The 27,231-nt window shown below is 49.2% G+C and overlaps 1 pseudogene; it reads left to right on the forward strand.

Annotated features, from left to right (window-relative positions):
* LOC102975430 (reticulocalbin-1-like) overlaps window positions 1–8,739 on the forward strand; it is a 51,064-nt pseudogene extending 42,325 nt beyond the window's left edge.
* The last annotated feature ends 18,492 nt before the right edge of the window (window positions 8,740–27,231 follow it).

Here is a 27,231-nt window from a genome sequence, read left to right on the forward strand (position 1 = left end):
GAAGGAGGCCAGGTCCGCAGGATGGGAGGCCAGGTACAGGCAGGGCCCCTCCTCGGTGAGGGCAGGACACTCGGGCAGAGGCTTGGCCCCTAAGGCCTTGCTGTGTGCCGGCACTGGACACTCCTTGTGAATATCACTAACGCTGGGGAGTCCCAGCAGCTGATCGGGTGCCCCTAAAAGGGAAACAAAGGCCGTCCGTTTGGTGACAGAGGGATTCCGGTGCTGAGAAACGGGGGGGGGGGGGGCCGGGGGCGGGGGAAGAGAAGCAGAAGAGGTGGGCGTGTCTGGGCGCAAAGGCCTGGAGCTTGTAGGGCCCGGGTTGGCTCCCTGGCTCCCCCATGCACTAGGCGCATGAGCTTCATCAAGTTATCAAGCCTCTCCGTGCCTCGGTTTGCTCATCTGTGAAATGAGCTCAATAGTGATGACATCTGCCTCCCAGGGTGTTGTGAAGAATGCATGAGTTCATCCACGTAAAGGGACTAACAGAGTGTCACAGGATCGAGGAAGTGCTTGATAACTGTTAACCATGATCGATTTCTTATTAAAGAGCCACAAGTCCACATCCCAAATCCGCAGCTTGGGTCCCAATTCCAATCCCCCAGCTGGGCTCTTCCCCTCTCTCGGCCTTGTTTCACTATCTGTAAAATGAAAGGTTTTGAACAGAATCAGAGGTTCTCCTCTAGGCACAGGGAGAGGAGAACTGCCTATCGGGGTCAGGGGTGCTCGTTCAGACTGTGAAGTTCAAGCCCACTCAGTCAACCCCTGGAAACGCTGATATGCCCCCTCGAGGGCTGGGCACCTGCAGGCAGCGGTTGCACAGGGAAATGGTTTGGAAACAGAAAAATAGAAAAGCTTGAGAATCTCCCAGGTGATCTGGGAGGCCCCACGGGTAGGAACTTTCTGAGAAAATAGGATTGGACAGGACATTATGGAAAACAGGATCCCCCCCAAAATTAAAAATAGAGTTATCTTATGATATGATTCAGCAATCTTGCTTCTGGGACTATATCGGAAGGAAACAAAATCAGGATCTTGCAGCGATACCTGCACTCCTGTGTTCATTGTATATTATTCACAATAGCCAAGATATGAAAACAGCCTAAGTGTCCATCAACAGATGAGTGGATAAAGGAATAGTATCACTTATACGTGGAATCTTACCAAAAAAAAAAGCTGATTTCATAGAAACAGAATGTTGAATGGTGGTTTCTGGGGGTTGGGGGAAATGGAGAGATATAGGTCAAATGTATAAGATGAATAGGCTTTGAAGATCTAGTGTACAGCATGGTGACTGTAGCTGATAATATGCTATTGCATCCTTGAAATTTGCTGAGAGTAGCTCTTAAGTGTTCTTGCCACCAAAAAAAAGGAGTTAACTATATGAGGTGACGTATGTGTTAGTTATCTTGATTCTTGATCATGGTAATCATTTCACAGTCTATATGTATATTAAATCATCACAGTGTACTATTGAAATATATACAAGTATGTTTGTCAATTATCCCTCATTAAAGCTGGGGAAAAAAATCCATGTCCCCACCCTGGGAAAAAAAAAAGGGGGGGCTAGACAGGAGTGAGGAGACCTGAGTTCTAAAACAGTTCTGTGACATCTCTGTAGGGTGGCATGGATGAGTCCATCCACAAAGCCTCAGTGTTCTCATCCTTAAGGGAAGGAATAAGGCACCACTCAGTCACAGTGCGATGACCTTAGGGAGAGTGCTTTGCAGGCTGCAGAGGCAAAGATTCCTGTGCTTGTAACCGGGGATCCAAGAAGGAAGCAGCAGAGGGGCCAGAAGAGGTGACAATGTGTCCAGGCTCACCCTGTGTTCTCCGGGCTCTAGGCCTTTGCAGAGATGGCCCCCTCTACCATCCCTCCCATCTTTTTCACCTTTATGATCCTGAAATAGCCTGGAAGCTTAGTCAGGTGTCCCCTTCTCTGGAATGCCTCTCCCGATCCCTGAACCCTGCTGTGGGAAGACAAGGAGATAGCAGGGGCTCTTCAGGGAACACCTAGACCCTTCTTAGGTGTGGGACGAACCCCCTTTCTGGACGAAGCCTGAGTCCCCCACTCTCCCCCAACTGGTTCTTCTCAAACCCTGTCTTAGGATTAGGCACTGAAAATGTGAAGAGAGTCGGATATTTCATTGCTAGGATGTGTCTCTCCCGAGTCAATCAGCAGTGGCACAAACATGATTTAGGTAAAGAGGCAAATGGGCTTTAGGTCTGAAAAATGTGGAGTAAGCACATTTACTCTCAATGAATGCAGCTATAAAACCTGGACAGAATACAAAATTACACTAGGAGACTTCAAAACTCCTCTCTCAGTATTAATAGATAGAACTGGTAGACAGAAAATCAGTAAGGATATTGAAGAACTGAACAAGACCATCAAACAAGTGGATCTAAATAACATTTAGCACTTCACCCATCAACAGAATACACACTCCTTTCAAGTACACATGGAACAGCCACCATACCCTAGGCCATTAAAAAAGAACCTTAACAAATTTAAGAGAACTGAAATCGTATAATGTATGTTCTCTGGTCATAATGGAATTAAACTAGAAATCAACAACAGAAAGATAACAGGAAAACCTCCAATCACTTGGAAATTAAACAATATACTTCTAAATAACCCATGGTCAATAAGGAAGTATCAAGGGAGATTAGAAAATATTTTTAATTGAGCATAAATTAAAATACAACATATCAAAATTTGTACCATGCAGCTAAAGCAGTGCTTAGAGGAAAACTTATAGCATTAAATGTTTATAAATTTAAAAAAAGAAAAAGAAAAATTTTAAATCAATGATCTAAAAACCTCACCCTTGGAAATAAAAAACGAAGAGAAAAATAGACCCAAAGGAAGCTGGAGAAAGAATATAATAAAGATAAGAACAGAAATCAATTGAATTAAAACAGAAAGCAATTAAGAAAATCAGTTAAACCAATCTGGATCTTTGAAAAGATCAGCAATACTCATAAACCTCTACAAAGACTGGTAAAGGAAATAAGAGAGAAATTATCCAAATCAGGAATAAAAAAGAGGCACAAATAGGAATAAAAGAGGGGCTACCACTAGAGATACCACAAACATTAAAAAGATAATAAAGGAATACTATGAACAGCTCTGCACACATAAATTCTCTAACTTAGGTAAAATGGACCAGTTCCTCAAAAAACAAAAACTACAAAATTCACCTACTATGAAATAAATAACCTGAATAGTTCTACAACAACTAAAGAAATTTAGTTTGTAGTTACAAAAATACCCTCCAAGCTAGATAATTTCACTGTAGAATTCTACCAGACAATTGAAGAAGAAATAATATCCATTCTACACAGTGTCTGTCAGAAAAGACAAAAGGAGGAAACACTTCCCAACCATTTTATTAGGCCAGCATTATCCTGATATAAAAACCCTATAAAGAAAGTATTAAAAAAAGAAAACTAGAGATCAATAGCCTTTATGAACATCGATGCAAAAGTCCTGAAGAAAATATTTACAAATAAAATCCAGCAATATATCGAAAGAAGGATAAACTGCAACCAAGAGGCATGTATTCTGAAAATGAAAGGCTGGTTTGGTTTTCAAAAATCAATCATTGCAATCCACCATGCTAACATTCTAAAGAAGAAACACCACATGATCCCATTAATTGATGGAAAAAAAATCATTCGACAAAGGTCAATACCCATTGATTGATTTTAAAACTCCCGGCAAACTAGAAATAGAAGGGAACTTCCTCAGTCTGGACATCTATGAAAAGCCTATAGCTAACACTACTTGAATCTTAAAGGAAAGGGACCAAGCAGGCTGGAGTTGTTGAGGACCCAGGGGCAGGGTGACACTTGGTTTATATATTATTATTTCCATTTTACAGTTAAGGAACTTGAACCTGATTGGAGAGCTCAGAAGGCAGGAGGCCTTGGGATGGCAGGGAGGAGAGAGTGCCCACAGGGGACAGCGGATGGGGTGGGGGGCGGGTGAGTGCTCTGGCTGGGCCCCAGAGGCTCTCAGAGGAGACGTGCCTCCCTCTGCCAGGGACTTTGGACGCCATGTCGTTTAGTCCTTGAAACCACCCAGTGCAGACGAAGCTGTGATCCCAATTTACAGATGCAGAAATTGAGGCTCGGTGTGGGCAAATCCCATGCCCGCAGGTTATACCAATAACGGGTGGCAGAGCTCGGACTTGAAGAAAAGGCACTGAATGGAAACACATCTCAAGCCAGAGCTATTTTGCCTCCGGCTGCCCAAAAGTTTCGGCTCCAGCTCCTTGCGGAAAATAACTAGCAACCATAAAACCTACTGGTTAGGGCTTCCCTGGTGGCGCAGTGGTTGCGCGTCCGCCTGCCGATGCAGGGGAACCGGGTTCGCGCACCGGTCTGGGAGGATCCCACATGCCGCGGAGCGCGCTGACCCTGTGCGTCCGGAGCCTGTGCTCCGCAACAGGAGAGGCCACAGCAGAGGGAGGCCCGCATACCACAAAAAAAAAAAAAAAAACAAACAAAAAAAAAACCTACTGGTTAATGTGATCTTCCCTGATTAAGGCTATTGGTGAAAGTGCACTTGTGATCCCAAAAGGCTATGTGAATTTCACACCTTGCACTTCTTGGTGGGACTCAGGCTCCTCCAAGAAAATCATGAAGCAAGAGCTATAATCAAGGCCCAAGTTTTCAGACTATACATAGTCTCCAGCTGCCTAGTCCATGTGAATTTGCTGCCCATTTGCTCCTACAGAGACTCCCACGGTGCTGTGTCAGGAACGAGGGATAAGAATGACTTCTCGCTCCGTGAGCTGGTGCGGTGAGCAGAGATGCTGGCGTCAAACCCGGGTTCCAGTCCCGTCTCTGCTCTCACGAGCTGCGTGACCTTGGGTGTAGAGGACACTTAGCTCCTCTGGGCCTCAGTTTCTAATGTTTTTAAATGGGGGATATTAATGTCCACTTCATGGCATTGCTACCCACCGTCTGACATGTAGCAAATGCTCAGTAATGTTTGTGACACTGTGACAACGGGCTCTCTCAGCCAGAAAGGGGTCCTCTATTTGACCTGACCATGGACAGTCAGAGGGTGACTAAACTATTCCTCTGAAAAGGTGGACACGTACAAGTAACCAACATCTTCTTTCCTGTCCACATGCAAGGAGCCCAGCAGGTCAGAGGATTCGTGGAAGAGCTTGGAAGCTCTGAGCCTGAGGCTGAAGGACAAGACCAATCAAGGGACAGCACCCACTAAGGAACTAGATCCGGATAGAGCTGCCTCCTGCTTTGGGGAGAAGTTTCCATCCAACACCCGCCTTCTCGGAGCAATTTCCCTCCTCCTTCTGGGGAACGAAAAAGCAGCCAGATGCATGCTTTTAAAAATAAACTATGCAAGAGAAACAAGCAGAATATCATGTGTTTGCTCCCAAGCTGGTCTGAAATATTTGAAACGCCGAAAGACTCAAAACTGTCAGGAATCAGCAGAGCTCTTAGGTTTGTTTCAACATTTGGGGTGAAAAACAAAGGGATTCAAATCTGTACTTTAAAGCTTCCACACAGCATTTGGGATTGCCGTAACAATAGGCATGGTTTTCCATCCAAAGAGAAAGTCGGATTGGGCTCCACATACAAAAATAGCACCGCTAATTGGACCCCAGGGGGGAAGTATAATATTTGAAATCACGAAGACGAAGCTGTTCTATCGTTTACAATGATTAGGAAGAGAGGGTTTGCTCTGTGGCCAAACGAAAAGAGATGTTTTTAAAACACATATAACTTAGTGGTTTAGAGCAAACGCTCAGGAGCCAGACAGCCCGGGTCTGAACTTGGGCTCCAGCACTTTTGTGCGACCCTAGGCAAGTGACTTAACCCCACCGGGCCTGTGGGTTCTATGAAAATTAAACGAGCAAATATTTGTCAAGCATCATATCTGGCTAACAGTAAGTTCTATTAAAGTGTTTGTAAAATAATAAATAACTTTAAAAATTAAAGGTGGAAAATCTTCAGGGTTTTTGAAGCATTCTCTCGCATTCACTGGGTTCTTTACATTTCAGTTTTATCAGATCATTAGTGTAGATTCCTTAAGTCTCTCTCAAGTCCAAGATGAAGGTGCTGTGAATTGAGTCTGTAGCTCAAACTTTTTTCTCTCAGGGTCTCACTCCATGATAAAAGTTGGGGAAGGGACTCTTATTTTTAAATGTAGTTTTGCCAGGTTCTTCACAGAAAGGCTCTGATCGAGTGGGTTTTATCATCAGACAAGTTTGGGAACCACTAACTCAAACTGAATTCCTTCCGAATCAGTAGGAATACCAGGGTTTGGCCAGCTGCTTTCTTCGGTGCCAGGATTTTGTCTACTCCTCTGTCACCCAAGTGTCCAAAAACAAGAGAAGGGACTTTCAGGCACGAAACCCTCCCTTAGAAGATGCAGGGCAGGAGGTCCTAGGGAATCAGGAGAGGGCCCTCCTAGAGTTTTAATTCCACCCATGAGCTCCATTTATAGAAAACCTTGTACCATTGCACGTAAGAGGAGCTCCCCGGGGGCACCCACGGGCCGTGATACTGACCCCTTCAGCCCTCAGGGCAGCGGGTGGGACCAGGCACCCCTACACTTTCTGCTGGGCGCCGGTACCCAGCACACCTCTGAGGAGCCCTGGGCAGGAGGGTCCCTCCAGCAGGGTACCCTGTTCCTCCCTGGCTACCGAGGATGCCTTGGGTCAATGTCGGGGGGGTGAACAGTGCTGGAGAGGCTTGTCAGCAGCCCCAGTTCAGCCCCCAGGGAGGGCCACCCAGGTGCACATTGATCAGCCATGCTCGACCCTGGCGCTGAGCAAAGTCCACTTAGGGCTTTTCAGTTTCACACGTCCGTCTTGGTGAATTCTGAATTGTATTTCTTTCCTATCCCCAACCTCTCTGAAGGGTCCCAGAGTCTGGGTTCTGTGGACCCACTGCCCTCCCCACGGGTCAGCCCCTGAGGCCACATCCCGGCTGCTGACCCGCCGCCAAACCACAGGCACCGGCACCTGCCACCAGGCTGGCCAAGTGGCCTGGCTCAGTTCCCAGCCTGCGCCGCTGGGAAAGAATGAGTCAGCAGTGTCTTGTCTCCTTGGCCTTAGGCGGAGTGTGACCTAAAAGCCACAAGAAGTACATGACTTGAGGGTGGTCCCAGCAGAGAACGCCCTACAACCTCAGAGTCTCCGGGATGGGAAAAATCTTAGAGGTCTTCTTGCTCAAACCCTCTTCATGTGCTAGAGGATCTCAGACTCTGGACCCACACTGCCCTGCGTGAGCTTGAGCAAGTTAGTGGCCCTCTGTGCCTCAATCTTCCCATCTATAAAATGGGGGTAGTCATAGTACTTACCTGATAGGGTTGTTGGTAAGATTAAATAAGTTAATCAATGTCCAGTGTACATGGCACATAGTAACACCTGACAAATGTCAGCTGTCGTTATCACTATTATTTAGAGCAATCCCTTCTCTGGTAGAGGCCTCACGTGACTGCTTCCAGGTATATGAAGATCACACCCGCAAGAGGCAGTAACCCACATACCGAGCTCTGAGGTCTCTCTCCCCTGAGGCTGTACAAAACGCAACTTCCGTTGCACCTTGACAGATACCTGTAGTCAGATCTCCTCTTCCTGCTGTACCACCTCAACTGTAAGACGAAGACCCGAGCCCCGCCGCCGCGCTCGCTCCAAGCCGCCATTCCCGAGCCGCGGCTCTCCGCTCGCTCGGGGCCTCCCCGCGGGCAGCTCTCCTCTCCCGACGCGGGCGCGCGGCTGCCGCGGGCGCCACCGGGGCTGGCCCTGGGGCTGCTGCCGGCGCCGGTGTTGGCGCCCCCGGCGGGCGCTGCGGGCCAGGCCCACGGTGCGGGGCGCAGGAAGCTGGGTGAGCGGCCGCCCGAGGACACGCAGAGCTTCCAGTACGCCCACGAGGCCTTCCTGGGCAAGGAGGACTCCAAGACCTTCCACCAGCTCACCTCGAAGGAGAGCAAGGAGAGGCTGGGGAAGATTGTCGATTGAATCGACAGTGATGGGGAGAGCTTTGTCGCCACCCAGCAGCTGAAAACCTGGATCGAACGGGTGCAGAAAAGGTACACCTACGATAATGTCGCCGAAGTCTGGAAGGATTATGATCGGGACAAAGACGATAACATTTCCTGGGAAGAATACAGACAAGCCACCTACGGTTACTACCTAGGAAACCCCCCAGAGTTTCATGATACTTCAGATCATCCCACCTTTAAAAAGATGCTGCCATGTGATGAGAGAAGGTTCAAGCCTGCGGACCTCGATGGTGACCAGACAGCCACCCGGGAGGAGTTCACCGCCTTTCTACCCCCTGAGGAGTTTGAGCACATGAAGGAAATTGTGGTTCGGGAAACTCTGGAGGACATCGGCAAGAATGGGGGTGGCCTTGTGTATCAGGATGAGTATATTGCTGATATGTTTCCCGCCCCCCAACCCCGAGGAGAATGGCCCTGAACCAGACTGGGTGCTGTCAGAACGGGAGCAGTTTAATGAATTCTGAGATCTGAACAAGGACGGGAAGCTGGACAAAGATGAGAATCGCCACTGGATCCTCCCGCGAGATTACGACCACGCCCATGCTGAGGCCAGGCACCTGGTGTACGAGTCGGACGAAAACAAGGATGAAAAGCTCACTAAAGAGGAGATCTTGGACAACTGGAACATGTTTGTTGGAAGCCAAGCTACTAATTATGGGGAAGATCTCACCAAAAACTATGATGAGCTTTGATGCACACTCACCATAATATGACAGACTGTCATAGGCTTTCTTTTATTGTCCTGGATAATTGCTACAATTGTCTCAGCAGTTGTGTCCCCCAGAAAAGGAAGTTTATCACCTCAGATTGGGGTTAAAATTATTTTTTACTCAATATTTGCTGGAAAATAGTCATCACTAATCTTTGAGTAAGATTTCTGTCCAAATACATTAAAATCTTGGTAAATTGCAATGCTCTCCGGGGATATATTGCTAAAACATGACTTTCTAGCTTTTTCCATGAAATTTGAACTAAAAGGGAAGAAAATTTGAAAAAGCCCTGTTATTCAGAAGTTGGGTGAGTGGGGAGAGGTCAGTATATGGAGTGACTGCTACGTATTTTAACTGCAGATTTTTAACATTTGCCACTGTCAGATAATTGGTGACGGAAAATTCTGATTAAGCTGCAGGGATATCTCATCCTACACAGGCTTCTTTCAGAGCAAGGCTGATATTTCAGATTCTCCTTCTTGACTTTGTACTCTGAGCTGTTACTGTAAATGGCATATAAACCTCTGTGCATTTTTCTGTATGGACCTGCTAATGTGCACAACAGATCCACCCGTCTTTGTTTTTTGTCTTTGTTTTTTACAATAAGAAGCAATTAAGAAAGTTAACGTGAAAAAGAAAGGAATTTTAAAGGTAGGGAGAAAAGATGAATGTCAGGCATTTGAAGAACTATAGGAAAATGGTAAACGTTTTATCATACTTGAGAAATTATTCTTGACGTGTAAATGAAGTAGATCTGATCTTTGAAAAAGTGAATAGAAATCCAATCCATTTCCTTACTGATCTCTGATAGGAGTAGGGAATAGGGTCCTAGGAAAGCCTGCTTAGTGGAGCTCTGGAACCCATCTCATCCAGTCCTGGTGACTCCACAACCCTCGGACCTGCCCCGGGACCACTTACACCGTGCAATTGACAAAGCAGTGTTCCAAGCTACTGGCTGAACTGGAAGAAATAACTTTTACAGGTTGAAATTCTACCTTATAAGGAGAAAGCGGATGAAACAAAGGATCCCTCTGAGGATTAAAAAAAAAAAAAAAAAAAAAAGACAGAGACCCTCATTTCCTTCAAAAGTTCTCCAAAGGGGGAAAAAAAAAAAGTTCTCCAAAGGAAATGTTTTCGTGTCCCTTTGCTCCCCTGGCCCTCGTCTTCTCAAAAATTTCCAGTTAGTCCACTATATCTTCAAACAACTGAAAGCAATGGTCAGGTGTAGACAGATCAGCACAAAATACAGTCAGATCATCACCTCCTTTGTTCTAGACACTGGATCTCTAGTAATGCAACCTGAAGTCACATTAGCCAACTGAGTGCCCTCCTACATGGCTGGCCCATAAAATTGAGCCTAGTATTAGCTAGAATCTTCCAGGCCCCTTTTCCCAAGCTCTCCCCCCTCCTTCCCTTCCCTAGCCTGTGCTTGTTTAGTTCGTTTTTTTTTTATACTCAAAGGCAAGACTTCAATCAGCATATTAACTTTCATCGTGTCTGCTCTGGCCTGACTTTCATAAAAGTTACCACCGTGGTGTCAGCTGTGACTGTCATTGGCCCCCAATCCATACCCTGATTACAGTCTCTGACCCGGTCCCCACCTCCCTTTCCTACCCTAGAGGTAGTGGCACAGGGAAGACTCAGTCCATCTCTGGACAGAATCAGCAGGCCCTTGAACCCTCCAGCCATAGACCAGAGCACCAAAAAAAAAAAAAAAAGGCTCAGTTCAGTGGAGGGTCACGGAGCCACGATGTCCAGGAGCTGATCAGAGCCAAGAGGCAGGTATGAACGTGAAGAAGGCTCATAGAAGACCTGGGTCCTAGTCCCACTTTGACACGGACTCTGAGTGTGACCTTGGGCAGGAAACATCCCCTCTGGGCCTCACCCCCTTATCTACTGGGCTTGATATCTTAGGCCCTGTCTCACCCACAAATTCTATCATCCCCTGAAATAACTGTTGCCCAGAGCCCTCTGCTGCACTTTGCGCACCCCAAGAGTTAGGACACATGAAGGTCCCCGCTCTCCCCATCTCTGGGGGTGAGCGCGCTGTGCAGCCACGTTAAGAAGCTCCCTGGATGGTTCCCTAGTGCGGTCAGGTCTGAGAAGCAGCCATCTGAGAGACGGATGGTCATTCAGACTGCTTTGTGCATTTTCTGGCATGTCACTTCACCTTTCCTGGACATAAATCTTTTCCCCACAGTTGTCTATAAGCCCCAAGAGAGAAGAACCCAGGTTTTATGAATCTCTGTATCCCTCCACATTCCAAACTCAGGCCCTGACATTTAGGAAGGGCTCAGGAAATATTGGTTCATCACGAATTGACTGATGTCATTCAGATTTCCTTACTCAACCCCACATCTCTATAGCACTGAATAAGCTCTGTGAGCGCAGTGAATGTCGCTCCCAATAGAGGAAGGAGGCCTGGAGTATTCCAGGCAGGCACCAGGACAGATCCAGGGCTGGGACCAGGATGGATCTCATGGCTGGGACTGCATTCTCTCCTCCAAGCCCCGCCTCGAAGGATGTTAACTCATCCTGCCCGGGCTGCCGTCTATTTACCTCTCACAAAGGTCCATGGTCAGCTCCCCTGCAGAGCTGCTCAGATGATTGCTGGCACCAGACATACGATGTCTCACTCCATGTTCATGGCACAACTACAGGACCTCATCCCCCTTCAGCTTGGTCTTCCTTTTGTCCTCGCTCAGAACTGCTCAAGAATCCTTGATCAGGATCTGGCCTCTCTGATATGCTGGACCACAGCCAAGTCTCAAGGTGAAAGAGGACCAGAGGGCAATGAACATCTTATGATTAAACTGTTTTAAAGCAATGGTTGATACATTTATATTTCCAAAATATATGGTGTTAGGAAAAGGTAGTAAAAATACACCTTGTTCTCCTAGGAGGTCTCAAACGTAGAATCTAAATGTGAGCCCACTGGTCTCCCTGTATTTCATGAACACATCGAGTTTGTTCCTACCTCAGGGCCTTTGTACTTGCTGCCCTCATCACCTGGGATGCTTTTTCCCCCTGCAGTCACATGGCTTGCACCCTCACGTCCTTTTAGGGCTCTATTTCAATATCACCTGAGGAGAGAGACCCCCTAAGTCTACACTCTACACAATATTGCAGTGCCCTTCTAGCTTGAGATGGTCCCTGGCCTTCCCATCCTGCCTTATTTTCCCCCTCTGTTTGTTTGCCATCTGTTTGTTTATTGCTGTTTTTCTCCTGTTCAATGAAGTCCCAAGAGAGCAGAGATTTTATCAGTTTTTAACTTGCATGGCCCCCTGTGCTGAGTGCAGGGCCTAGCTAATAACAGGCACTCAGCACATAGCTGTCGAAAGAGTCCACTAATATGGAACTATTTTGGGACCTAGGACGCTGGACTAAGTCACTAAACATTGAATCTCAAATGCTTTGGCTGCTCAGTGCTGGGGCCCTGCTCCATCACTCAGCCTCAGGCCTTTTATCGGTGAAATGTGAGCATGACACCTGACTTACTGACCCCACGAGGGTGAGAAGATTAAGTAAGATAAACTGTCCAGAGGGGCTTTGTAAAAGGAACACAAACTCTTGCTGCACAGGAAAAAATGGTAGTTATAGTGATTAAATATTTTAATACCTGAATCAGTGGAAACCTTAGAAGCTGTGCCCAGAACCCCAGGCAAGGAAGGCCAGAGAAGGGCGCTGACTCACCCAGAGCCGCAGAGCTCACCGCGTCGACTCCTCCTTGACATTTACCAGATGCTACTCTCTGTCAACACCGGTGAGTTTCCCAGACTTCTCAGCAAAGTGTGGCAGCACACAGCCTTGGCCAGAACTGTCTTTCTTTCGGGTATGGCTTCCCACCCCTGGGAGCTGGGAGTCTTACCCTGGTCAGGAATACACTGAGCGCATTCAGCGACCACCCCCCCAGACACTCCTGAGCCCGCGGGTTGGCACCAAACCAGACCAAGGCACAGATTGCGCTCTAAGCCCCTGTATTCCAAGAGGCACATCGCAGACAGGGGACTCCCATCCAGCCCCGCCCTCTCATAAAGAGTTACATGGAGATGCCGCAGCCCCAGAACCTTTCTTGACATGTCTGTGTCTGTTTCGGAGGCTGACAGAAGCTATCGGTGTCCGCTTGCTGCCAGGGGAAGTCCAAACTCTGAGGTCAGCCTACCATCAATTTTAGCTGCATCTTCCATCTTACGGCCTGGGAAGCCTGAGCGAGGCTGAGCCACCTAGCTCCCCTGAGACCCTGGGCTGGGTTGAATTATGTGCCCCCCCAGAAGCTAAGTCTTTCCCAGAGCCTCAGAATGTGACCTTATTTGGAAACAGGTCTTTATAGGAATAGTTAATTAATTAACAGGAGGTCATACTGGAGAAGGACAAGCCCTAAATCCAGTATGACTGCTGTCATGAGAAGACACGGAGACACAGGCACAGAAGGAAGGCAGCCACGTGATGACAGAGGCAGAGATCGGAGTGAAGCGTCTACTAGCCAAGCATCGCTGGCGACAGCAGAAGTTAAGAGAAAGGAAGGGAACAGAATCTCCCCTGGAGCCTTCAGGGAGATCACAGTCCTGCCGACAGATTGCTCTTGGACTTCTGGCCTCCAGATCTGTGAGGGAATCAACGTCTGTTGTTTCAAGACCCCCGTTTGTGGTACTTGGTTAGGGCAGCCCCGGACTAGACAGGCTGGTTGCCCCTCCCCACCTGCAAGCCTGTCTCCTGCCGCTCTCTGCATCTCGCTCGGCAAGTCTGGGATCATCCGTTCTTCCGGTCCAGCCCGAACCTTTTCCCCCAGAGACATCTCTGTTCCCACTTGCTGGTCCCCTCTCTCCTTCTCTGAGAAGCAGTGACTTCAGGGCACCAAGTCCCAGGAAATGAAGGACCCTTCAAGGCTCACTTCCTTCCCAGGACGTTCCTGGAAGTCTGACCCCAGTGCTCTGGGCCCTAAATGCTGGGTGCTAATTGCAGAACACGGCAGCCCACAGCCCACACCCACACCCACACCCACCCAGGACAGGCGACTGCAGAGGGAGAGAGAAAGAAATCAAGTGAGGAGGGGCTGGAGAGGAGGGGAGAGGTGGTTGAGAGAGAAGAAAACATGGCAGCACTTCCGCTGGGCTTTCCCACCCTCCACCTCAGGCCATCCTTGTGTCCCAAACCTCTCCACTCTATTTCCCCTCCTCGGCTGTCTCCTTTTTCAGTTTCCTCCAGCATCTTCCCAGACTCCCTTCTCCCTTCCTGTGATGGGCTGAATTGCATCCCTCAAAATTCATATGTGGAAGCACTAACCCCCTGTACCCCAGAATGTGACTGTATTTGGAGACAGGCTCTCTTTAAAATGGTAATTTTAAAAAAAAAAAGGTAATTAAGTTAAAATGAGGTCACTAGCATGGGCCCTAATCCCACATATGACTGGTGTCCTTATGAGAAGAGGCGATTAGGACACAGACGTGTCCAGAGGGAGGGTAACGTGCAGACATGGTGAGAAGACGGCCGTCTGTGAGCCAAGAAGAGAGGCCTTGGGCTTCTACCAACCCTACAGCTTGGCCTCCAGAACCATGGGAAAATAAATCTCTGCTGTTTAAACCACCTGCCTCGTGGTACTTTGTTACAGCCGCCCTAGCAAACTAATACACTCCTGTCCTCGCCTCTCCCTCCCCAAGCCTGATTTGTCACACCACCCCCATGGCTATGCCACCACAGACACCACCAATTCCTGTAGCACCAGGAGCGAGAGGACTTCCCAGGAGCCAGCTGACCTGCTTCTAGGCCAAGCAAGCCACTGACTCGCTGGGTAGCCTTGAGGACCTCACTTCTCCCCTCTGGGCCTTTTTGCTGTCCAAATGCTACCAAGGTATTAATTACCTGGCTTGTTATGAGAATGACACTGAATTCTGATGTGACAGTGATTTGTTAAAGGGTGAGAGAATCACAGCGGAGAATAGTTATTTGTGTGGCTACAGGGAGGAAAAAAAAAGTTACCAAATGCATTCCAGCAAGTGAACAGCACCTAGATAACGCCTGTTTTCAACAACGAAAGTGATATTTCAGGAAATGGAACAAACAATTAAGATTCTAAACATTTCAGACTTTTAGTTCTAATTTAACAGTCTTCAGATTCAGGCGTTCTGAAGCGTCCATCCCCTTGCAACGCCGTAGGGACACGAGAGATTCACTTCCAGATACACTTCCCAGAGGGAAGCAAACGGAATGAACATAGGTCAAGCATCTTCTCTGGGCCAGACAGTCCCAGAAATCACCTCATTTGACTGACTACAAACTTGTAGAGCCAATATCATGCCCATTTCTCAGATGAGAAAACAAAGCTAGATCTGATGAAGGGTCTTGCCTAAGACCACATGGTAGTAACAGCAGAGGCTGGATTTAAGCTCATATCAGCCTGGTTCGTAATCCCACTACATTATGATGTCACGTACCCGTGTTATGTCCCTGACGTAATAAAAGCAAAAGGTAATAAAAGCAAAAGTTCTCACCTGGGGGTGGGAGTAGGGTGGAGATTTTGCTAGGCCCATAGAGCACATACTCTTGAGTACATCATGCCGTGTAATAATCACAACTAACCTGGAGGGAATTATGGTGGTTTTTACATTGAAAAGATTAAGTCTCAGGCATGGTAAGTCAGTTGCCCAAGGTGAAAAACCGGATTTCAAACCCAATCTGTGGAAGCCAAAGCCCAACCTCCTTCTCTATGCCATGGTGCCTACCAGAGCAGGTACAGACGTGAGGCCTTCCTTAGAGGGTCCCGACGAGGGAGAGCCACCCATGACCGTGCCCCCAGGAGGACGGAGCTGAGCACCACGTGCAGAGGGGAGGGGGTGTCTTCACAGAGGGCATCACAGGGGGCTCCACTGCCGAGCCCCAGGGGCCACCAGAACCTGCTCCAGCTTTGTGGACAGCCGGAGTCGACTCTTCCTGCGCTCACTCGGCTTCCACAATGGATGCTCTTTTAACTCGGCTCTGCACTTGACAGTGGAGAAACGATGTGGGTCTGCACACAGACTTGGGACGCCTTGGAATCATGAGTGCCTGAGGCCGCACGTAATAAAATGGATTTTTATTCGCCTTGCATGGCTTCATTTCCTACAGAATACCAGGCACAGGGAGGAAAATGCTGGGTGATCTTCGCTAAATCCCTCCCTCCTCTTTGAACCTGGGTTTGCCCATCTGTAACATGAGCCGGTCAGATGAAATGACCTGTCGGGTTCTCCCCTCTGGGACATTTCCAGAGTCTATCATTCCCTAAGTTCCACAGGTTATCACTGCAAAGAAGGAGCTGAGCTTGTGGCTTTGGGGAATTCTAGGTTTCCAGTTTCCAGTCCAAAAATAAACAGCCTTACAAGTTCAAAGAGAAGCGCCTTCCACAGGGAGAGCTCACTCGATAGCAAAGAGGCTTGTTCGAGGATGGTCTGAATGAGGTGAGCTGGAAGGCACCAGAGCCATATGAAACGACTTTGCCTGAAAATACACAACTCTGCCAGCGAGAGGGAAATGCTCCAGGCAGAATGTGGCTGAGACTTTAGCAAACCCAAAACATTTGGCTTCTTAGCCAAACCCTCAGCCCCCTCTCTTCACCCTTGCAGCCCCACGCAGGGTCAGAGTGACACATGATTCCCATCTGTTCCTAGTCAGAGACTTGAAGATCCCAGAGTGTCTGAGAGACATGCTGAGTGGGACTCACTGGGATTTGTCCAGAGAAGTCCTCCGTTACCCCTAGCATCCTGGCGTAATTATTAACAGCACCCCTCTCACTCTCTGTTGTGGTGTGCAAGATATATTATATGGTCACCCTCGCCAGAAGGATTTTGTTGTACAGAATATGTAACCTGGAAACCAAGGCTGTCAGCTTCACGTCTTGTTAAGCCACTATTCGGAACCCTTCTGCAAACGGAGGGGGTGGTGGATATGAAATCAACAGAGGATTGAACCTGTAGCTTGTGTCTGCTCCGGGTCAGACAGAACTGCCTACAAACGCCTTAGCACGGCCTTCAAGGCCGTGAATGACTTTTCTCATTTCTTCTACTATCCTTTCCCTAATCCCATGCAGCTGTAGTCCAGAAAAAGCGTTCTCCTAATCCTGTTTTAGAATGGGTAAGTACACAGATGATTGGTGAACAGCTGGAGAGAAACAAGGTGAGCGCTGTGCCCTGGGAACCAGCACGTGAGCTTTAAGAATAAGTTACTTTAAATTTTGTTCCCCTCCCAAGAAGCTCCCTGGCCTGCGACAGCAGTAAGATTCCGTGGATGAAATGAACCCATACTCCAGCTAGACATTTGACAAAGTAGGTCGTGTTCTCCTTATGGACAAGTTGGAAAATAGCTCGGCTGCAAGATTCGCTTGCTAGTGATCCAGAGCAAAAGCCAAAGAGGGCCTCTCCTGGGCTCAGTGCTCGGCAATGATTGAATTAGTGCTTGGACAGGAAGTGGGGCGTGGGCTGGTCCAGCATGGGGACGAAGAGGAAAGGTAACCTCAAGGATAACGAGGTTAGGATCCACGGGATCTGTGGAGGCTGGTGATGGGTTCAACAAAGTGACTGCGAATGTGGAATCTATCTCCTCGGTCTAGCCTAAGAATCCAAGCAGAAGATGTAGGGGAAAGGCTGAGGGGGCTTCCGTCAGCATGAGGCCAATGTCAATCCACAGGAATGAGGTGACACCAAGCTAAGGCAAGCGCGTGCTGCATCGATTGAGTTATAATGCCCAGAGCAAGGGATGAGATGGCCCCGCCCAGAGGTAGTGTGAACAGGGCCCACCTGTGATAAGGGACCCAGAGGTTAGTGCCAAGCCGAGCAAAGATGATTCCCCCAGAGAAGGGAGGACGAGGTGGGGAAACTGGAACACCCAGGGGGCAGCACAGGTGAAATATACAGGGAGGTGGTTTCAGCTCCATGCAAGCGAGGATTCTAATGATTGGAACCATCCACAGCTGGCACGGTCTACCTCGATATGTGGTGAGCTCCCCGTCACTGGAAGCATGCAAGCACAAGCAGGGGAACTACAGCCTGCAAGCTGTCGGGGCAGGAGGATTCAAACAGTTGATGGGGAAAGTGACATAGCTCATTTTCAGGGTCGCTTCCAACTCAGAGCCTGCCACATAGCAGGCACTCAAAAATATTTATCGAATAAACACATGGATGATGGAGCTGCTCAGCCAGGGACCCAGTACCTCCCAGGCCAGGACCACAATCTGACTGGCAAGCCGTTTCCTCCTCCATCAACTGGGAGGGATTTTGCCTTCCCTCCTCACCTCTTGGGGCTGTTACGAGCATCACATTAAAAGAGAATTTTATGTCATGAAGATCTAATTAATGGGTACGAATTTTGCTTTGAGAGAAATGTACAAGGCACCGTGTAAAGACCAGAGTTGTTTTTAACTCTCAGCCCCGGAATGGAAGTCTCGAGGCCAGTGGATCCTTCCCATCATAACAATTCTGACAAGAAAGGGACCCCCAAAGAATTTGGCTCCAGCCTTTTCAAGGAAAAGACATGGAAGTCTTCAAAGAGAGATAAAGTAATTTGTATTTATATGAAGTCAGCAAATTCTCTTTTTTTCTCCCCAGTTCCCACAATTTAGACTGTTAAAAGAACCAAATTACAAAACAAACCACTCTAAATAAAGAGAGGAAATCAATCCCAGTTTAGACCTTGTTTAAAGAAATCATTTCAAATCCCACACAAGAAAAACATACACCGGCCCTGATAAATGCTCTGGAAGCCGGCGGGGCCGGGGAGGAGCGCGAGGCCATCTGGAGCAGAAACGTAAACACCCTCGTGCAGAGCGGAAAAGTGTGATCGCACCCCGGGCCCGGTGGCCACAGGATGGCCCGGCAGGAGGGGTGCTGGCCTGGTTCAGGCAGGAGGGCGCCCAGGGGCAGCGAGTCTGCAGGGCCAGGGGAGGAGCGCACTTGTGGGTGAGGAGAGCCTGGAGTCCTGGACGCAGTGCATGTCAGAGCCCCGACCAGGTAGATGGAGGCCAGAGGGTCCCGCTTAGAAAGCTCCAGGAAGCCTCAGCAAACGCAGAAGAAAGACCAACCTCCCCCGCCCAACCCACTCCACCTCTGCCACCGGCCGAGGAGCCAGTGATGGGACCCGGGCAGAAAAAGCCCCGAGATTCAGGATCTGCTCGGGGCCGCTGTGAGGCTCGGTTTCCTTACCTGCCAGAGCCAGGTGAGAACCCCAGCCTCAGACCCGCCCCAGCAGGTACATGGTAAGTGCCCAGCGAGGGAGTCAAGGTCCTTCTGCATCGACTTCCATCACTGTCCCCCCACCCTCGGCCTGACCCTTTCAAACAAAACCTCAGCAGCCTCCAGCCCCACTGAATCTCCTCCAGGCCCTGAATCTCCCAAGGTTTGGCCTCGGCAAAGCCAGTTCTCTCTGCTCAGAAACATCTCGCCGCTCATCCGAACACCTTCCCAGCCCGCTGTCCACACTCTAGGGGCCTGGTCTGAAACTCTAGGGTAGAATGAGCTGCTTTCTCTGGATTTTTCCATCATTTCATAGCTTATCACGCTGAGTTGCCAAGAGCCCTTTTCTCCTCTGCTAGGCTCTGAGTGGCCTGAGGGCGAGGAGAAGCTTTGACTCGCCTGAGCAGGAAGAGGGGTCAAGGAGGTAGGGAGGGACACAGCAGGCAAAGCGTCTGGGTTACGCGCGAGGCAAGATCCAGGAGGACGTGTGGAAGGAGGCTAAAACGGAAGCAAACGACCTGAAGGCAGGAGCTCCCAGAGCTTCCCTTGACTTCGGCCCCTCCCTGACCCAAACAACCCACACCGGGGTCTGCAGCACTTGTGGCTTCCTCCCCCAGAAGACACTCCCCCTTCTTTGTTGCTATCATCTGGCCGTCTTACAAATTCCCTTTTCCTCCAGGAAACCTTCCCTGACCTTGGATGAAGTTCATCACCCTCAGCTTTGAGCTTCCTCCGGTGGTGCCCCCTGCCGAGCCCCCATCACGGCTCCTCTCTTGTATCCCTTGTAGGTTTTAAGCCATGCAGGGCATTGCTACCCTGGCCACTGCTCTCACCGAAGAGTCCCAGGGACTCTCTGCAGAGACCACCCTACCTCCACCCGCCACCAGCCCCGGGGCAGGAAGCAGTTGCTCAGGGCCACGTGGAGGGAGTGGTCCTTCAGGCAGACGGCACCAAGCTCCCTGGCCTTGTACCCCTGCCGTCTCCATGTTGCTCCCAAACACGAAATTCAGCAGCTGCCACGCTGGGTTCCCTCTACCACAGCAACACAGGAGAGTGCTGATCTGGAGCCCAGGATGGAAGGCTCAGCTGGTGACGGAAGGTGTGAAGACGAGCAAGTAGATCCCCGTTAAAAAGTTTCAGTAATTTCTCCACCGCAGAATCGATTGCTCTTGTTCATGCAAATTCCCTTTCAGCCGAGATGAGTGCAAAACTGGGAGACTCACGTGCTGGGAGGGACTGTGGAAAACGCCTGGCGTGTGGTAGACTCACTAAATGGTCATGGAAGGAATGGAGTGAATGAGTGAGTGAAGGAATGCAGAGGACCCTCTGGCTATGCTAGCAGCCCCCTTCCCCCAACACCCTGATGCCCTCCTCACAGCGTAATAACTCAGAAGTTCTCTTTTGCGTGCCTGTCCGCCCACCAGGCTATAAGCCCTGTGAAGACACAGCCAGTGTCTGCGTGCACCTGTCCCCCCTCTGCACCCCCATCACGAGGCGCTGTGCCGGACTCATGGTTGCCACTCCATAAGTATCTGAATTAATTACATAATAACTCATGAATAGCCCCAAGGAGAGGAGAGAATGGTGGGCACACGTCTGTCTTCTGAGTACAGATGTCTGAACTTGAGCCTTGGCCCTGCCATCCACTGAATGACTGAGGCCCTCTCCTCACCTTGGCTTCCTGCAAAATGAAATGCTGGTCTCTGAAAACCTTTTCCTGGTACCTCCGCAGAAGCTCTTACTCCGTGGAAATGGTTTGTTTATCCGTGCATTTCTCCTGTTAGACTGTGAGCTCCCCAAGGCCAAGGACTGTATAATTTTCGATCCTGTCCCAGCACTCAGCACACTGTCAACATCTAGGAATCCTCAGCGAATGCCTATCCACCCAAAAGCTCTTAAGGCCCAGATTCCCAACTACCACCTCCTTTGGAGATAAAGCATCTCCAAGTCAAATCTGTGTCATGTAGGTAGAAGCAGCACTCACTTATTCAACTGGAAACCTCGGTGTCAAGACCCGCGCCTGGCACCACGGAGAGAGAGGCGAAAACAACTTAATTTCAGGCCTTGGGGAGCTCTCAGTTGGGCTGAGAAAGGCAGAGGGTCGCAGGATCCAGGACAGCGCTGTGAGGTGAGCACAAAGTAGAAGGAAGGCCTTTCCTCCCAGCTGCAGGTCTAAGGGCTGATCTTATACCCCGAGGGAAAATTATTTTGCCCTTGGAAATTCCAGAAAAATCTATTTGTATTAGGAAAAACCTCTCTGGGTTGGGCAGGTCATTGGCAATATTCCTTGGAGGGTGATGTCTTTACCAATTGGAAATTCATGCCTTGAGTGAGGGCAGAGCCTGTGGCCATGACGACAGGGGTTTGACTCCCATCCAAGGGGCAGATTTCCCTCACAGGCCCAGGTACCCAGGGAGGCAGCTGCGGGGGCTCCACGCCTGGAGGACGGAGCACTGGTGAATTGTTGGACCTTCCCCAATAATCCCATCCCTAGAAAAAGGGATCATCAGGAGAGCATCTCAATTCCCAGGAGGGCTCACGGATCCGGGAGGAAGGCAGACCCAGGGACAAGAGTTCATGCTGGCTCCTCAGTGCTGCCGATTCCAGAGCCTGGTCCAAACCTTCTACGTCAGTTTAGGGTCTTGTTATGGACCTCAGAAGGGACTTTGTTAGAAGGATGTCAGGAGCTTCAGGTAAAGGACAGGTGACCGGGGAATGAGCCGAGGGAATCCCAAGGCTCAGGAAGTACTAAGCAGGACACACAACAGCGCCCTTACTATGGAGAAGGTCAGGGCTGCCCTTCTGCAGCTTTGCCCACCAGGGCCACCAGAGTGATCTGAAACCTCTCCCTTTTGCCCTCACCGGGAGCCACTTGGATTCAAAGACCTTGGAGGCAGTGCCAAATTCGCTGCTGTACAGGCAGGACAGGGAAGACCCAGCTCATAATCTTCCAGGGTGGAAGGTCTTTACCTGGATTTATCCTTCCACCAAAACCATACATTCTGGGAAAAGTAACCACCCCAATGGGAAATCGGGTTGTTATCAGGAGAGAGTAGTGGATCCAGGCAGCCAAAAACATCCAAAGGCCATGTCAGACGCTGCCTCTTTTAGGAAGTCTGAGGTTCTGCTCCATTTGTGGCTGGTCCAGAATAGTCAGTGTTTTGCTGAATGAATGAACAAACGAAGAAATAAATCTGTAAAACAGAGATAATAGTTTCTCCCTTTTCTAGGTTATTGTGAGTAATAAGTAAGATAATTTGTGAAAAGAACATAGGAGAGCGTCCAGCATGAGCAAACACTCACTAAAGGCTAGCAAGGAATATTCAGTTCAGCACAACAGCACAGTACCGGCTTGGTGTGGCACGTGCCCAGCATGGGCAGGAGAGGTGCACCGAAAAGGGACTCCAACTCCAGCACATGTTGCCTGTTATGTGAAAACGGGAGAGTGTCCATCCCACACTCAACAGTCTGGCAAGAATAAAACGTCTGACAATATCAAGTGTTGGTGATGATATGGAGCAAGGGGAACTCATTTCCACTGTTGTAAGTGCTGGCAACCTTTTGGGAGAACAATTTGGCAATATAGTAAAATTGAAGATGGGTACACTCTGTGAGCCAGAAGTCCCATCTGTCTGTCTATCTATCTATCTATCTATCTATCTATCTGTCTATCTACCTATCTATCTATATCTATCTATCTATCTATCTACCTATTTATTTCCAAAGAGAAAATTTATAAATGGATTCCACAGACAGAGGAAAAATCAAGGAAGAAAACGTCAACATAAAGCAATATGAATGTAGATGAATAAACTCTAATAGAGGCAAGTTATAGAGCTCTACAAAATGACTCAACTGAAAGCTGTGTATAAGCATGAATCACTCACAATTTAGAGCTCTATCCTTGTAGGACATTTCTGTATGAGGCAATCAGTGGCAGAAATGATCACATATAAAAAGAGTCATTATTTTGTTCCTTAGGAAGACAGTAGAATATATCTGTCTTTTAATATTTCCATGTTTTTCAGAAAAAGCTTCTGGCCCACTCGAATGAATTGGGAAGATTTCTATTCTATTTACGATTTAGAGACAAAACCAGTCTGTAAATACGATCAGTTCTTGCAATTGTATTTAAAGCCTAAGCCAAGGTCATGTGATGGGCAGGACAGGGGGATGCTTTCCTCATTACACAGCAAACACCATCGAATGTACTGGGAGCCTGGGCCAGTCACTGCAGCCAGAATCCCCCCAGGCCTGTCTGTCCCAGCTGCCTCACAGTGGGCAGGGCAGAAGTCAGGCATTTCAGAATCTTCCTGGCAACTCATCCTCAGACCTCTTCAACCTTTCTTCCTACCTAAATCCAGCCCATTCTTTAAGGCGCGCACCCCTAAATTCAATCAGCCCTTCAAATCTAGCCACATGCTTAAGCAACACATAATGCACTGTCTTCTTGTCCTCTGATTCAGCTCAGGTGTCTAGATGGGTGCGAACCTTAGTTGCTGGGACGGTGGCAACGTTGTGACAAAAATGGCCCAAGGATGACTTCCGTACAGGAACAGCATTCTGTGAGGTGTCTGCAGGACTTGGGTAGGTAAATTCGGCACGTGTGGTGAACACTACCCACTGGTATGAGTTCGTGTGCGTATTACAGAGAAACCCCAACGAGCTCCATCACAAGAACTCTGATTCCAGAAGCACTGGAGGAGGTGTGACATAAAGCTGGACTCTGACCATAGATACTCCAGGGGTCTTTCTCTTCCCCAGCCCCCACACCTGCTACTCTTCCTGGATTTCCTGTCTTTGGAGAATGGCACCGCCTTCCATTCCATTACCCAGGCCCCAAACCCACAAGGTGTCCCAGACACTCCTTTTTTCCTCAACTGTCACACTCCGTCCGGTGCTAAGGCATAGTTCAAGCTCACATAGTTCAAGCTCCAAGCTGGTGAGCACTGGATGCCCAGGAGCGGTGGTCCTTGAGCAGGTGAGGATGTGGGGTTAGCACAGCCCAAAGCTCTGGGTCTAATCCTATGTCCAGCCCCTACTCCCATAAAAGCTGTATTAGCAAACTGACAAGTATTTTCCCCCTGGTTTTATTTGGTCAATTTTAAAGGGAAGCAGAAATGGAGCAGGTAAAGAGTGAGAGAGGTCTGGCCCTCACTCCTCACCTTGAACCTGGCAGGAGAAGTGGAACATACATGTAAAGTCACAATAAAGTGCCAAGTTTTAAGAGAAACGACTGGCCGAGAGATAGGAGGGAGAAGGGCGGGGCAAGGCAGGGTGGCGTGTCCTGGCCTGTATTTTCAAGGACACACTGAATTTCCCAAGATAGAAAAGGAAGTCAAGAAAGAAGAAAGGCAGGGCTCCAGGCTGTGAGACCTGGGAGAACAAAGACCAGAGAGCAGCCAAGGTCAGGTGGGCTGGAGCACGGGGTGCTAAGGACCTTCCCTGGGGATGGGTGTGCTCCTCCTAGGGAGGGGGGAAGGTGGTTAGCTGGTGGATCTGGTCTCTGGCGAGGGCTGCTGGGCCTCCTAATACACATCCCCTGCCCGATTCCACAACTGCCTGCTCACCGCCTATCCTTTTGCTCTCTGCTCTGAGCAGCTGGTCTATGAGAAAAGAGGGATCTGGGTCAGGGTGGGGAAGCCCAGTAGCCTAAGGGTGGGGGGCAGGCCAGGAAGAGCCCTGGCCTTGGAATCAACCTGGCTGGTTGTCTGGGCCCCCTCCCATCTCGCTCTCCCAGGTTGGCACAGCGGTTACCAAAAGGGTCTGTAGTCCCATGCGACCTGCTGGGCTGGCCCTTGTGAAGATGCATTTAGTGGCACAATGCAAGGGGCCATAGAAGAGTCCCCCCAGCGCCCCTCCAGTGGTCCACCCTCCAGGAATGAACATGCAATTGAGAAGCACATCTTATCAGTGCCCTCACTTTAGCAGGCTTTAGAGGGGCGTAGAGAGGAGACTTTGAGGACTGGCAAAAAGATCTCTGCACGCTGAATCCACCACTTATTAGCCAAAACCTCGGGAAAGTTACTCAAAGCCATGGGCTTTGGTGGGACCCAGCTACCCACTTTTCTGAATCCCCTCTCCCTAGCTGCCCAGGCCCTACAGGAGGGCCTGCTGATGACCCTCCTCCTTGGGGGTCTCCGGGCTCTTCTGCCTATCTGAGTCCCTATCTTAGTACCTAACCACCTTACCTTGTTCCCCAGACCTTTCCACATGCCACTGTCCACAGCCTGCAAGGGACCTGTCCTTGATGGCAGGGCAGGGACTCTGGACCTGATTTCAGAGCTCCTGAGGTCTCTTGGTATGCCCCTGGGTACCTCCACTCTACCTATCAGTCCCTTGGCCAACCAAGCCTCGGCAGTGAGTGGGTCCCTCAAGCCCTGCTCCGCAGCTGTCTCCGGATTTCCTCCGGGGTTCCAAGGAAATGCTCATCTAGAACCAAGTATTCACGCAACCAACGATTGCTACCAAACTATTAACCTGTCTCCTCACACGTGTAGGTTACACACTCCCGATGACTCTGTGTTATCATCCCATGTCACAGATCAGTAAACAAAGTCCAGAGAGTCCCACAAGGAAACAGAGACCCAACAAGGACCAGATACCAGGTCGCCTGACTCCCTGACCTGGCCGTGTGCCCCGAACCACCTCTGTCTCCAGGGCCTTCACACAGAAGCTCTCGGAATTAACACACTTTGCAAAGAAAGTTAAAGGAGGACATTAATGGCTTCCCAGCTTCCCCTCCAGAGGTGTTCTGGGGACCTGCAGAGACAATACGTTTGACCGTTCCTTGCAAAGCGTAAAGTTCTATGGAAACACGAGATTCAGTGATAGCCAGGCCTCTGCCGAGCCACGCGGCCACTCCAGTTTCTTTATTTTTTAACTGCAGAAGAGAATGAAGCAGGGCTCTTCCTGAGAGAGGCTGCTAATACCTTGAACATAAGGAAACCCTTGCACACCAGAGGCAGCTCCAAGCTCAACAGCAGAGAATTGTTTGGAAGGGCTTTCATTTCCTACTTCCCAGCCCCTGCCTCATGCCCCGTATTCATTAGGCACTAATTTCACTTTATAAATGGAACCTGAATCACTGCATTCCAGGCTGGAAAATGATTGGGAATGAGAGTATGTCCGAGGTCAAGACCTAGCCACTTCCTCTCTGGACAGGAAGTAGACTCTCCAAATGGTTCTTGCAGGACCTCCCGGTGATAAAAGGCCAGCTTTGGCTCTGGGCTGGGAGAGCTCTCTGCTGTTTTGAAATCTCACTTTAAAGGAGAGAGAGAGGAAAAAGAAAAACCCGGATGTCCCTCTCTAAACAGGGATGTCAGCTCAGGAAGGAGGTGTTTTGCAGCTGCCTTTCGGTGGGGGGTTGTCGACAGCATAAGAATTGTTTAAAATCTGTTGTAAACACAGGCATAGAGTTATGGTGAGCCAGGCAGCGGTGCTGCACCCTCTCTCAGGGCCTCCTAGGGCCATCGGGGCCCTTTTCACACAGCTGGCTAGTCCAGATCGTGAAGATACAGGGGAATCTCAGGCCTCTGGAGGGCACAGCTGACCTGGTCCTGGGCAGAGACCATCAGGGATGAAATGTGCCCCTGTACCTGAGGTCCGGCCTTGGGAGCAGGGCAGGGAGGCGAACTGGGAACTAGAGCTATAGGTGTTGGGCTGCACCAGCCTGGGAGCCCCCAAGAACAAGAACTGGCCATTTGCTCCAGGCTCCGCAGCTCCTGGCTCCAGGCAGGACACCGAGACCACATCAGCAAATGCTACTAAGCAGGATGTGAGGACAAAGAGAAGCATTTGTTGGTCCCTCTAGTCCACAGACAAACCTGGGTTCAAATGTGGACTCCATGTAAATGAGGTGTGGGGTCCTAGATCAAGTCACTCATCCACCCGGGGTCTCCACTTCTACACCTGTGAATTGGACAGGATAATACTGAATTTTCAGAGGTACTATTGGGATTAGAGATCATGCCTGGAAATGCAAACCCATTTTGGCTTGGAAAGCTGAATTTGTTCATTCAAATATCTGTTGACCAAGACTCAACGATCAGTCAGCCTCTGTCCTTGAGAAACCTAGATCTTCATAAGAAAAAGAAGGCAGAGACAACTATGTTTGTTCATTGTAGAAGTGGAGCCTGCACATTATATAAAGCACTTAGAAAGGATGCTAAAGAATGAATAAGCAGGAAAATAATCACCATGGGCAACCGCTATTAACGTGTTGGCAGATTTTCTTTCAGTTTTCGATTTCATTTTTTTAAAGTGATTATCCCACTTT

Source organism: Physeter macrocephalus, chromosome 12 (genome assembly GCF_002837175.3).
Source record: "Physeter macrocephalus isolate SW-GA chromosome 12, ASM283717v5, whole genome shotgun sequence".
Taxonomy (NCBI): Eukaryota; Metazoa; Chordata; class Mammalia; order Artiodactyla; family Physeteridae; genus Physeter; species Physeter macrocephalus.